Below are 11605 nucleotides of genomic sequence, written 5' to 3'. Positions count from 1 at the left end.
GCCATAAAGATGCAATTTTTAAGGGTCATGGTCTTTAGTCCACTAAAAATTTTACATATATAGTTAATAAAATTTAAGAAGTTTCCTGTAAGAGCCTTATTCAACTTAGATGCAGGTAAATTGCATTCTTTCATTTCCTTATTTATAGTATTTCTCCAAATTCTTGGGATAAAATATGTACAGAACATCCTCAATTCATTAATACATTCTGTATCAGCCAGGGTACTCTAAAGAAACAGATCCAAGATAATATAGACATAAATACAGATATATAGGATAAACTTTATTTTAACTACCACATGATTGTGGGAACTAGCAAGTCCAAAATCAGTAGGGCAGGCTGGTCAGTTGGAGACTCAGACAGGAGTTAAAAGTTACAGTGTTGAATCTGACATTTGTAGGGCAGGCCAGCAAACTAGAAATTCGAGCAGGATTTCTCTTATAGTATTTGGTAGAATACCTTTTTCTCCAGAAACTTCCAATTTTGCTCTTAAGACCTTTAGTTGATTGGACAAGGCCTGTGGACATTATGGAAGGAGAAAGTCTGATTATACTGATTATAAATATTAGTCACATTACTAAATACCTTCATAACAACATCTAGACTAGTATTTGACCAAGACACTGGGAACTTCAGTATAGCCAAACTGACACATTAAATTAACAATCACATATTCAGTCATTAAATATTTATTGAGTATCTCCTATGGGCCTAAAACTTCTCCAGACTCAGACCTTATCCTCAAGGTCACTGCATTATCATATGCAGGACAAGCAAGTAAATTAACAATTATTTATCAGTGTGAAGCACTATGTTGAGGAGGTTAGATTAAGAGCATCAAATTCAGCCACAATGATTTTGATAACCATTACAAAAAAGTTAATGACTGAACCAAATTTTGAAGGAAGAAGAAGAGTTACTGAGCTAGGCAGGAGAAAGAGGAGAGACAACGCCATATACAAAAGTTATCTGCATGGGAAAAAAGATGCAGGTGCATTTGATTTGTCTAGAGCAAAGGATGCAGATGCCACTAAGGCAGAAAACTGAGCTGAGTAAGTGGTCAGATGCCACAATACAAAGGGCTTCATGTGCCAAGCTGTGCCATCTGAACTATATCCTGAAGTCTATGAGAATTCATCCAAAAAGGGTTATACATCAATTCAGCATATCAGAAAGATAACCTTGACAGAGATGGAGCTGGGGCCAGAGTTGGGAGAGTGAGGTGGAACTGAAAGCAGAAACCAGTTCGGAGAATAATACATAGCTGAGAAACTGTGAAGACCTGTAGCTGTGGAGTGAAAAGGAGGTGGAATAAATAGGATTAGCGACTACCTGATGAGGGCTGAAAGAGATGGAGACATGCGTGATAAAATCAGATTTTGGAGTTAGATAAATATGAGCCTGAGGGCGCCATATCATAAATCTTGGTTAAAGAGGTCAAGCATGATGAGAAAGGTGGAAGAAGGTAAAAGGAAAAAATGAAGTGAAAAATACTCAAGCAACAACTATTACATCTTTCTGCATTAAAAGCAGATTAATTAAAATGATTTCATAGATTTCTTCCTAATCCTCTAAATTTCCTTAAACATGGACAAACTATGCTTTGTGCAGAACAAAACAGGTTTCTTAACGCTCCAGGGTACATTTGGTACTTAAGAATTTACTTGCTCGGGCGCCTGGGTGGCTCAGTGGGTTAAAGCCTCTGCCCTCGGCTGGGGTCTTGGGATCAAGCTCCACACTGGGCTCTCTGCTCGGCAGGGAGCCTGCTTCCTCCTCAATCTCTGACTATTTGTGATCTCTGTCAGATGAATAGATAAAATCTTTAAAAAAAAAAAAAAAAAAAAAAAGAATTTACTTGCAGGTGCCTGGGTGGCTCAGTTGGGTAAGCATCTACTTTCAGCTCAGGTCATGATCCCAGCATTCTGAGATCAAGCCCCACATCGGGCTCTATGCTCAGCATGGAGTCTGTTTCTCCCTCTCTCTAAGCCCCTCCCCCATCCTGCCTGTCCACACATGCACTCTTTCTCTAATAAATAAAAATTTTTAAAAAAGAATGTACTTGCAAAAGAAATTGCTCTGCTAAAATTATTTTTTGCTTCCTTAGAAAAATGGACAAAACTAAAATGCTGAATGGATTAGGTGATAAAAAGGACAACTGTTAGCTTGCTGCCCAGAAATTTCACTCTGATAATTAAACTACAACAAAAACAACACATAATGAAATATATCAGAAATATGCAGAATCATAAAGAAACAGTTAGTTGTATTAAGAAACATAAACAATGTGTCCACTTAGAATTGAAGCAGAAATAAGTTAATGCTGTAGAAACAAACATAGGTAGAAGTAAAACAAGCATTTCTCAAGGAGTAGGATGAACATCTGGTCTTCCTGGCATGTATATTCCTACTGCTGAGATGCATGAATAAAGCTATTAAAATCTGATGCAATTAACAATTCAAATTCAAACTCCTTTTCCTATGATTACAGATGCGTTACCAGGTCACATGCTTAAAATTTGGCTTCTGAAGTAAATATCTATTTTCAGTCTGTCCCATACCCATATCTTCTTCTGCATAGAACACTCCACATTCCTGAATCCCTTTCTCTTTTTCAGGGAACCACTCCTTCTCTTCTTCTAGCAATATAATTCAGCACCCACCATGCTCTTAAAAACTCAGCCCTTAGTTATAGTAGAAAACAATAGCAAACTGAGCCAATGAATGCAGAAGAACAGTACTGATGACATCATTTAAGCCTTAGGTTCAAACTGTATTTGAAAGCCAGCCATACTTCCTAGACCTTTTAGTCACATTAGGTATTAAATTTTGTATTTTGCTTATGCCACTTTGAGTTTCATTTTTTGGAACTTGCAACCTAGAGCCCTTATATTATACACCATTATACTATGAATAGGGGATATACCCTATCTGTAACCTATCTGTGAACTTGAAGCTCTATACATGATGAGTTTCTGGCCTTATAAAAAATTAGCTGAAACATCAAAACTACAATACCAACATAAAACTCCAGTTAATAAAGCAATCAAGTCTGACCCTCCAGGCCATAAAAATCTATAAAAAGTGACCTGAAAAGAACACTCTTCTCAAATTATGGTCTTTTTTTTTTTTAATTGCAGGTAGAACAAGTAGAGAAAATTTTTATCTTTATCATTTTCCAAGTTAGAGAAAATGGAAGTGATAGTTTTATCTTAATTCATATAGAGATTACTGGAGTTTAGCTTCCATAGAAAGCCAAGAACACTGCAGCTTCCTCCCCTATGGGAGATTCCCCCTCTCTTTTTTAATTTAAGAAAATTACTCCAATGTCTCATTATTGCATTACTAAAGCATTCATAAATTCAAGTCAGAGACAGGGTAGATGATCTTCAAAAGTAGAATAAAATAAACTAAATAAAATTTAGCTTAATTATGTATTAAATGTGCTTATGAAGGCATAGTTCAAAAACAAAATGAATTATATATGAAATTGAGTTATGTTGCTGCTTTGATATCAAAGCCAAAATGTCTTACGGAGTCCACATGTAGGGAGTTATTAGTAAATACAGAAAGACAAGTTTGATTATTTTTGACACTGATTATATTTTAAAATTTATCATAATTTTATGAAAAGTTTTATCCAATGGCAAATACTTGTTTTCCCCTTTCCTACTAGGTTTGACAACTTAAATCAATGTCTACATAAATCTGATTGAGATCATATATCATAATTTCAAATCAATATTCTTTAAATCTTGGGTAACAGAAAGTATTTATACCCCTACACAATCTTTCACATAATAAAAAAAAATAATGACATCCTCCTCAAATATTATATCATGTACTATACAACCTCATTATAATAGGTGCAGAAGGAATTTGGAGAGGAGTATCCAGTAAAAATAATGTGTCTATATAATCTTCCATGCTCAAGGTCAGGAGACATAGCATTTGAACTGTGTTATAACATATCATCAAGCAACAATAATGGGTAAATATGTTCCAAACAGAGAGAACAATGGTTCTCAATATGGAGAAGGGGGTATTCCATGAGACAATATTGAATGATGTCTGGAGACATTTTTGTTTCTTGAACTGGAGGGTGCTACTGGCATATAGTGGATAGAAGACAGTGGGCCTGCTGAACATCCTATAATGCATAGGATGCCCTACAAAAAGGAATTTTCTGGGCCAAAATGTCAACAATGTCAAAGTTGACAAACCCCGAGCTAGGGAAATGGGAAAAAGAAATAAATTAATGTGTTTATTATTATCTAGTAATTACCTATTAGTTATCTACAAATGACTACAAATTTAGCAGTTAAAACAACATACATTTATTATCTCTATGGATTTCTGTGGGTCAGAAATTTGGGGACAGATTATCTGAGTCCTCTGCTTCAGGTCTCTCAGGAGGCTACAAATCAAAGTGTTGGCCAGGGTTGAGGTCTCATCTGAAGATTTGACTGGGAAGGATTTGATGCCAAGCTAACATGATAACTATAAGAATTCAGTTTCTCAGATTGAGTTCTTCAGTTTCTGGCTGGCTATAAGCTAAAGGCTGCACTCAGTTCCTTGCCATATGGGTCTCTCCACAGGGAAGCTTCTTTCATCACAGCCAGCAAGGGAAACAGTCTGTTAGCAAGACTATCTCTAACAAAATGATGAAAAAAATAGGCACTCAATAATTTATTGAATCTAGATGAAATAAACATTAGATATCTGATTGATTAAGCATCTTCTTTGTCTGAGAAACTATTAAGTACTCTGAAGCCTCTATAGATAGATATAGATATAGATTATACAGATATAGGTATAGGTTTAGGTATATGGCATAGGTATATGGCTAAAGGCTCTTGACAAAATAAACTATAGTTAACAAAATATTAAATACATAATCATCAATGAACTTTAGAAAAAGGCACATTAAAACCAAATCAAGGAGTGTCTGGGGGACTCAGTGGGTTAAGACTCTGTCTTTGGCTCGGATCCTGGTCTCAGGGTCCTGAGATAGAGCCCTGCATCAGGCTCTCTGCTTAGCAGGGAGCCTGCTTCCCCCTCCTCCTCTGCCTGCGTCTCTGCCTACCTGTGATCTCTCTCTCTCTCTGTCAAATAAATAAAATCTTTTTAAAAAATCAAAAGAACTATGAGAAAAGAGATCAAATATCCATTCAAGGACTTCTGTGTACTAAGTAATTTTCAAACATTATTTTTAGCAAATGCTCATAAGACCTAAAAGAACTCTTATAACTCAACAATAAGACAAATTAACCCAATTATTAAAATGAATAAAGGATTTAAATAGACTTTTCTCCACAGTAAATATACAAGTAGAAAATAAACACATGAAAATATATTGAACATCATTAGTCATTAAATAAATACATATTAAGGCACAATGAGATATTTGATAGTCAGTAGCTATACTAATAAAAAAATAAAATGGAAAATAACAAGTTTTGAAAGTACTAGAGAAATTAGAACTCTCATACATTACTGATGTGAAGGTAAAATTAGGACTCTCATATATTGTTGGTGTAGCCCACTATGGAAAACAGTTTGGTACTTGCTCCAAAACTTAAATATTAAAGTAGCATTTGAGCCAAGAACTTTAGTCCTAGACCCAATAGTAATGAAAACATATGTTCACACCAAAACTTACACACATATGTTCATAGCAACGTTATTCACAATACCTATAAAGTAAAACAACCCAAATGCCCATTGAGTGTAAATTTTAAAAATGTGACATATTGTATATGTGTATGCATATATGTGGCAATCTATAATTTCATAAGACTTATTATAAGGACAGTGAAAAGAAGAAATAAATGGAATATTATTCAGCAATTAAATAAAATGAAGCTCTGATATATGCTATAAGAATGAATCTTGAAATATAATACTAAATGCAAGAAGTCATTTATATGAAATGACCAGAATAGGCAAATCTATGGAAAAGACAGATTAATGATCACAGTCTAGTGTTGAGGGGTTGGAAAAAATGGGGAATGACTGCTAATGGGTACAGGGTTTCCTTTTTTTTTTTTTTTTTTTAAGATTTATTTATTTATTTTGGAGAGAGAGCAATCACATGCACACTCACAAGCCAGAGCATGGGAGTGAGGTGGCAGAGAGAGGCCAGAAGGGGCCGAGGAAGAGGGAGATAGAAACCTCAGCAGATGCCACATTAAATGCAGAGTCCAACTCAATGCTGGTGTAGATCCTACCATCCCTGAGCCAAAACCCAGAGTCAGAAGCTCAACCCACCATGCCACTCACACACCCCTAGGTACAGGGTTTCTTTTAGCAGCGGTAACAAAATGTTCTAAAAGTAGATTATTGTTATGATGGAGTAACCCTGCAAAGTTGCTTAAAAAAAAAATCCACTGAATTGTATACTTTAAATTGATGAATTGTATGTAATTTTAATTGTAACTTAATAAAGGTGATTTTTCAAAATAGATGTAAAGCCTCCAAAGTTTGGCTCCAAATCCCTTGCTACTATGCCAGTTTGTAATCCACAAAGAAGATTAAAGTATAGTTATGTTAAAGAAAAAAATACTTTGTTAAGTAAATTCTATTCCTGAAAAATACAAAAGGTAAATAGCTAAACAGAAAAGGATAAATTCTCAACATAATTTTGTATAAGCATTTTTTCATTTAATTTTTTAAACTGTATCCTTAGAGGAAAAAGATCAGGTCTTATCTTTATATACCCTTTACTAATTTTCACTTAATTATAAAAAGCTATAATCTAATAAGCACTAAGATGTTCACTTCTTTATGTTCCCTATTAGAATTAAATTAAATTCTAGTCCATACTTTGGACTGTTCAGAACCAATATAAATTTTTCTTATTCTACATTCATTAGACCAAAATGTAAGCATGACTTTTATATTAGCATTAACCCAAAGTTAAATCCAATGAAAATAAGTTTTTTGTGGAAAAAAATCAATAGCAAATTCGTAATTACATGATCATTGGTCAGACATAATCCTTAAAATCTACAGATGATAATGAAAAGGAAGGACTTTTCATTATCTAAAATGATAATGGGCTAAAATCATTTCATTCTGGGCTAAAATCACTTAGCCAAAAACCATGAGTCTCAAAGGACTCACAAAGCTTCTAGTCACCTTCAAACTGCTGTGTTGAAGCAACCTTGAGCTCTGAGCCTTTTTCCTCTGGGCTAGCATCTGGTTGTTTCCCTCCAGAGAGACTGTAATTCATTTCCATCATCCCCATCCTCAAAAGAGGCTGAGATATTTAACTTCAACTTCTTCAACTTAAATCCTACCTCTCAAAAATAAGAACCTTAATTACCACCCAAGTTGGTCTGTTTATATACTGGGCTAATATTGTCAACTCTCCTTGAGATCCCACAGACAAACAGACTAAACCCTTGATATCTACAAGGTATAGGTCTTGGTATCTTGGACAATCTCCAATTTGGAATACTATGCCAGAAAATAATTCTCCCTATAACTTGCACTAATGTATAATTTTATAAGACTCATTATAAGGACAATAATAAAAACAAAACATAAAAACCACATAAAGGGCGTGCCTGAGTGGCTCAGTGGGTTAAAGCCTCTGCCTTCGGCTCAGGTCATGATCCCAGGGTCCTGGTATCAAGCCTTGCATTGTGCTCTCTGCTCAGCGGGGAGCCTGCTTCCTCCTCTCTCTCTCTGCCTGCCTCTCTATTTGTGATCTCTGAGTGTCAAATAAATAAATAAAATCTTCAAAAAAAAACACATAAAGAAATAATAATACCACCTACCATTGATTAAACATTTTCTCTATGCCAGGTACACTTTATCTGTATTAAATTTTTTAATCTTTGCAAATACTGAATAGTATTCTAAGCTCACATACCACAGCAGTGTCCTTCTTCTCCATAGAAACCACTGACTGTGCAATTAAAATTTGTGTCTTGGAAAAACAACTATACATTATGATATTGACCTTTTAGGAGGTTCACAAATAATTGAGACCATGAATGAATACCAAAGTTGATCAGACTGATAACCTCCCTCATCTTACTTATACCCCCACTTCCATCTTATACCCCTCACTTCCATCTCATAGCAGTATTCCAATAGTTCATCATTTCTTTATGACTGGCCTTAGTTCTCTTTCCACACAATGAGGAAAGGAAAGAAAAAAAAAAGTGGTAATTCTCTAATTAGAGTGTCCTCTCTCTCTTATACACATACATACATATATGTATATGCATATATTTCATAGGCATATTCAACAATAACCAGTACCAAAATTAGCTGATTTTTATGCTTTGTTATTGGGAAAACTTGACCAATGCCCAGTCAGGATAGCTCCCCTTGAAGCAGGAATTCCTCCTTTATTTTACAATTTCACTTTTCCTCACTGGCCTTATAAATTAAAATGCTTTTGCTTCAAGGACAGTGGGAAGGATATTGTTTTTGTTCATCATTATTTGGAGCCCTTCTTTCCAAATGATCTTCATGTTGAGACCTTACTGACAGGGTATTGGAAGGAGTAGAACCCAACCACCTGACCTCCCCATTAAGGAAACTTCAGAGAGATTTTAGCAATCATGAGTAGAGATGCACTAAATTGGGAGAAAAAAAAGCTTGGATCAGAGATCGTAAAAGTGCAGCCCCTTGGGCCAAATCTGCCTTGTAAATGTGTTTTGTCTGATTCACAGTTTTTGTTTTTCTTTGTTGTCAGCATTTCAAAATTGAGATTTTTTACATAAAGTATGTGGATTACCAGCTTTTATTTAAAAATCAAATGATCAAGGGGCACCTAAGTAGCTTAGTCGGTTAAGCAGACAACTCGATTTTAGCTCACAATATTGAGCTCCACATCTAGTTCCTCACTGAGCATGGAACCTGCTTGGGATTCTCTCTCCCTCTCTCTCTCTGCCCCTCCCTAACCCCACCCCTGGCCAGAAGTAAACTCTCTTAAAAAAAAAAAAAATCAGATGATCTGGCTATACTGAGCCCCTGTTTTCACACATAAATAATCAGCTAGATCTGTGTTTCAGTGACTCTTTCATGTAAGCTGCATGCAACATTCCCTAACACCCTCTTTTATGTTAAAATACATAACCCTTAACTGTTTTTTACCTGGCCTTGGCAGCAGTTGACTTTGTGATCACTGACCAAGCTTCTAATAAACACTATGCTACCAATAAGCTGACTGACCTTCAGCAAGTCATTAAATCTCTTTTGGATTCAATGTGTGTGCTTGACACTGGGAAGGGGAGCTTAGGGCACATGATATCCTCATCTCTAAGAGTACTTCTAACTCTAATATGTATTCTAAAATTTAGAATACTCTTGACAGAAATGGACTTCCTGCTATAACTTCTACTATCAGTGAAATCCTGTCTTGACTATCATTAAACTAAATTTAAAGTAGTCAGTTTATTGAACTGAACACCTGGGGTCTGCAGACTTCAATTAGATTACAGCTGGTATTGTTCATTGTCTATTTAAAGCCTAACAAAGAAAAGAGAAAGGGATATAGTCAGTCTCTTCAATTAAATCTTCCACACAACTGATTTAGAAAGTGATTTTACCCATGATTTACCCAAGCTTTCTGTGTCATAATTACTTCACATTATCTAATTTGGATTTGTTTTCAATCTATTATTTCAAAAAATTAAGTCACTTAAAAAGCACTAATTTTCTTGCTAGTATCTGCCACTTTAGATACACTCAAAAGTGTATTTGCTGGATCAGACTACACACCAAGTGTATACAAAACCACTATCTTCAAGGATCATCAAAAAACCAATGATGATTTTCTAGGAAATAAAATACTAAATATGTGCTGGGAAGCGTATTAATTGTTCTGTCTTCACTTCTCATTACAAAAGGTCATTTTTATTTCTCCAAGTGAGAAGAATTTAATGCCTTGCCACACAAAGTGTAGTTTGTAAATAAGCAGCATCAGCATGCCCTGGGAGCCTGTTAGAAAAGCAAAATCTCAAGCTCTGCCCCAGACCTGCTACATAAGAACCCACAGTTTAGCACAATCCTCAGATGACTCATGTGCAGATTAGTTTGGAAAGTACTGATCTGAACACAGGAAGAGTACTCTTGTTAGAATGGGGAGCCCTGAGTTCTAAGCCTAATACTGTCTCTTATTAGCTGCACTTAATTTTACCTCAGTTTTGTCATCTGCATAGTAAGAGTAAATATTAATTATGTCAGTGGATGCCCCTGATTTTATTTACTTATTACATCTGACAACCATGATACAAAGTCTGTAATAAACACTTCCCAAGTCTAGCTACCATATATATATATATATATATATATATATATATATATGATCACCCCTATAAAAATTCTGACCCTACCTTGAAGTTAAAACTCAAATGTACTTTTACAAATCAACTTTTTACCATGAGCTGAATCAGTTCATTTTGATTACAATATGGAATTATTTTCTTTGATGTTCATCTTAAAGCCTTAAATGAAGATTAAAAGAGAAATGGTTTCCTTCCTCTTCCCTCTCACTTCTCTGCCAACTCATCCCTCCTACAAACACAAATGAAGGTGAGAGGCCTAAAGAGAAAAAAACTGATTGAGCACTGAAGTGATTTTTCAGGATGTCCAAATGAATGTAATTAAATTAAATTTCAAAGCCCTATATGTAGCCCCAAAGGATCATGCTGTTAAATAGTTAAGTGATAAGATAGCAACAAAAAGCAAACTATCGGGGCACCTGGGTGGCACAGTGGGTTAAAGCCTCTGCCTTTCGGCTCTGGTTGTGATCCCAGGGTCCTGGGATCAAGGCCGCATTAGGCTCTCTGCTCAGCCGGGAGCCTGCTTCCTCCTCTGTCTCTCTCTGCCTGCCTCTCTGCCTACTTATGATCTCTATCTGTCAAATAAACAAAATCTCTAAAAAAAAAAAAAAAAAAAAAGCAAACTTATCCACATCACAGATGCAATGTTTGGGTAAAAGCCTTGATCTGTTCAGAGAGAAGGCAGCAAAATAATACCAGAGATTCACTAATCTAAATGAGGAAAATCAAAATACACAACAGTACCAAATGTAACAAAGACTGGGGTGACTGGGTGACTCAGGTCAGCGTCTGCTTTCAGCTCAGGTCATGATCCAGGGTCCTAGGATCGAGCCCTGTGTAGGGCTCCTTGCTCAGTGGGGAGTCTGCTTCTCCTCTCCCACATCCCTGCTTATGTTCCCTCTCTCCGCTCTCTCTTGTCAAATAAATAAACACAATATTTTTATAAATAAATAAATAAATGTGACTAAGACACCATAATGGATACCTCCGAGTTACATGGATAACATATGGGATATAGGGGATGAACAGTCCCAGGCAGCTCCTGAAAAGAACCCTTTGACCAACATGGGACCCCAACTTTTGAACTATGGCCACACCAACAAACTGTAATATTCTATCATATTTGTAATACAAGAGAAATTGTTCTTCCAATTTTGGTTAATAATGGGTTTCTATACAAATAATGATCTTAGATTTCAAAATTTATTTTATAAAATTCATTTTAACTTGAACGACTCCCTAGTTAACATTTGCTCATGGAGCTTAAACATGACTAATGTTTTTTCCCCATGCCACTAGAGTA

The 11605-nt window shown here is 35.6% G+C and overlaps 1 long non-coding RNA gene across 1 annotated transcript in view; it reads right to left on the bottom strand.

Moving 5' to 3' along the window:
* Positions 1-287: 287 nt before the first annotated feature.
* Positions 288-11605, bottom strand: part of LOC131824837 (uncharacterized) — a 71706-nt gene continuing 60388 nt past the window's right edge. Inside the window, exon 3 of the long non-coding RNA XR_009351004.1 lies at positions 288-518. This is a non-coding gene — a long non-coding RNA (uncharacterized LOC131824837). The remainder of the gene's footprint in view (positions 519-11605) is intronic.

This window comes from Mustela lutreola, chromosome 2, assembly GCF_030435805.1.
Source record: "Mustela lutreola isolate mMusLut2 chromosome 2, mMusLut2.pri, whole genome shotgun sequence".
In the NCBI taxonomy this organism is placed as follows: domain Eukaryota; kingdom Metazoa; phylum Chordata; class Mammalia; order Carnivora; family Mustelidae; genus Mustela; species Mustela lutreola.
Note: the sequence above shows the minus strand (reverse complement) of the source record. Positions and strands in the feature narration are given on the sequence as shown.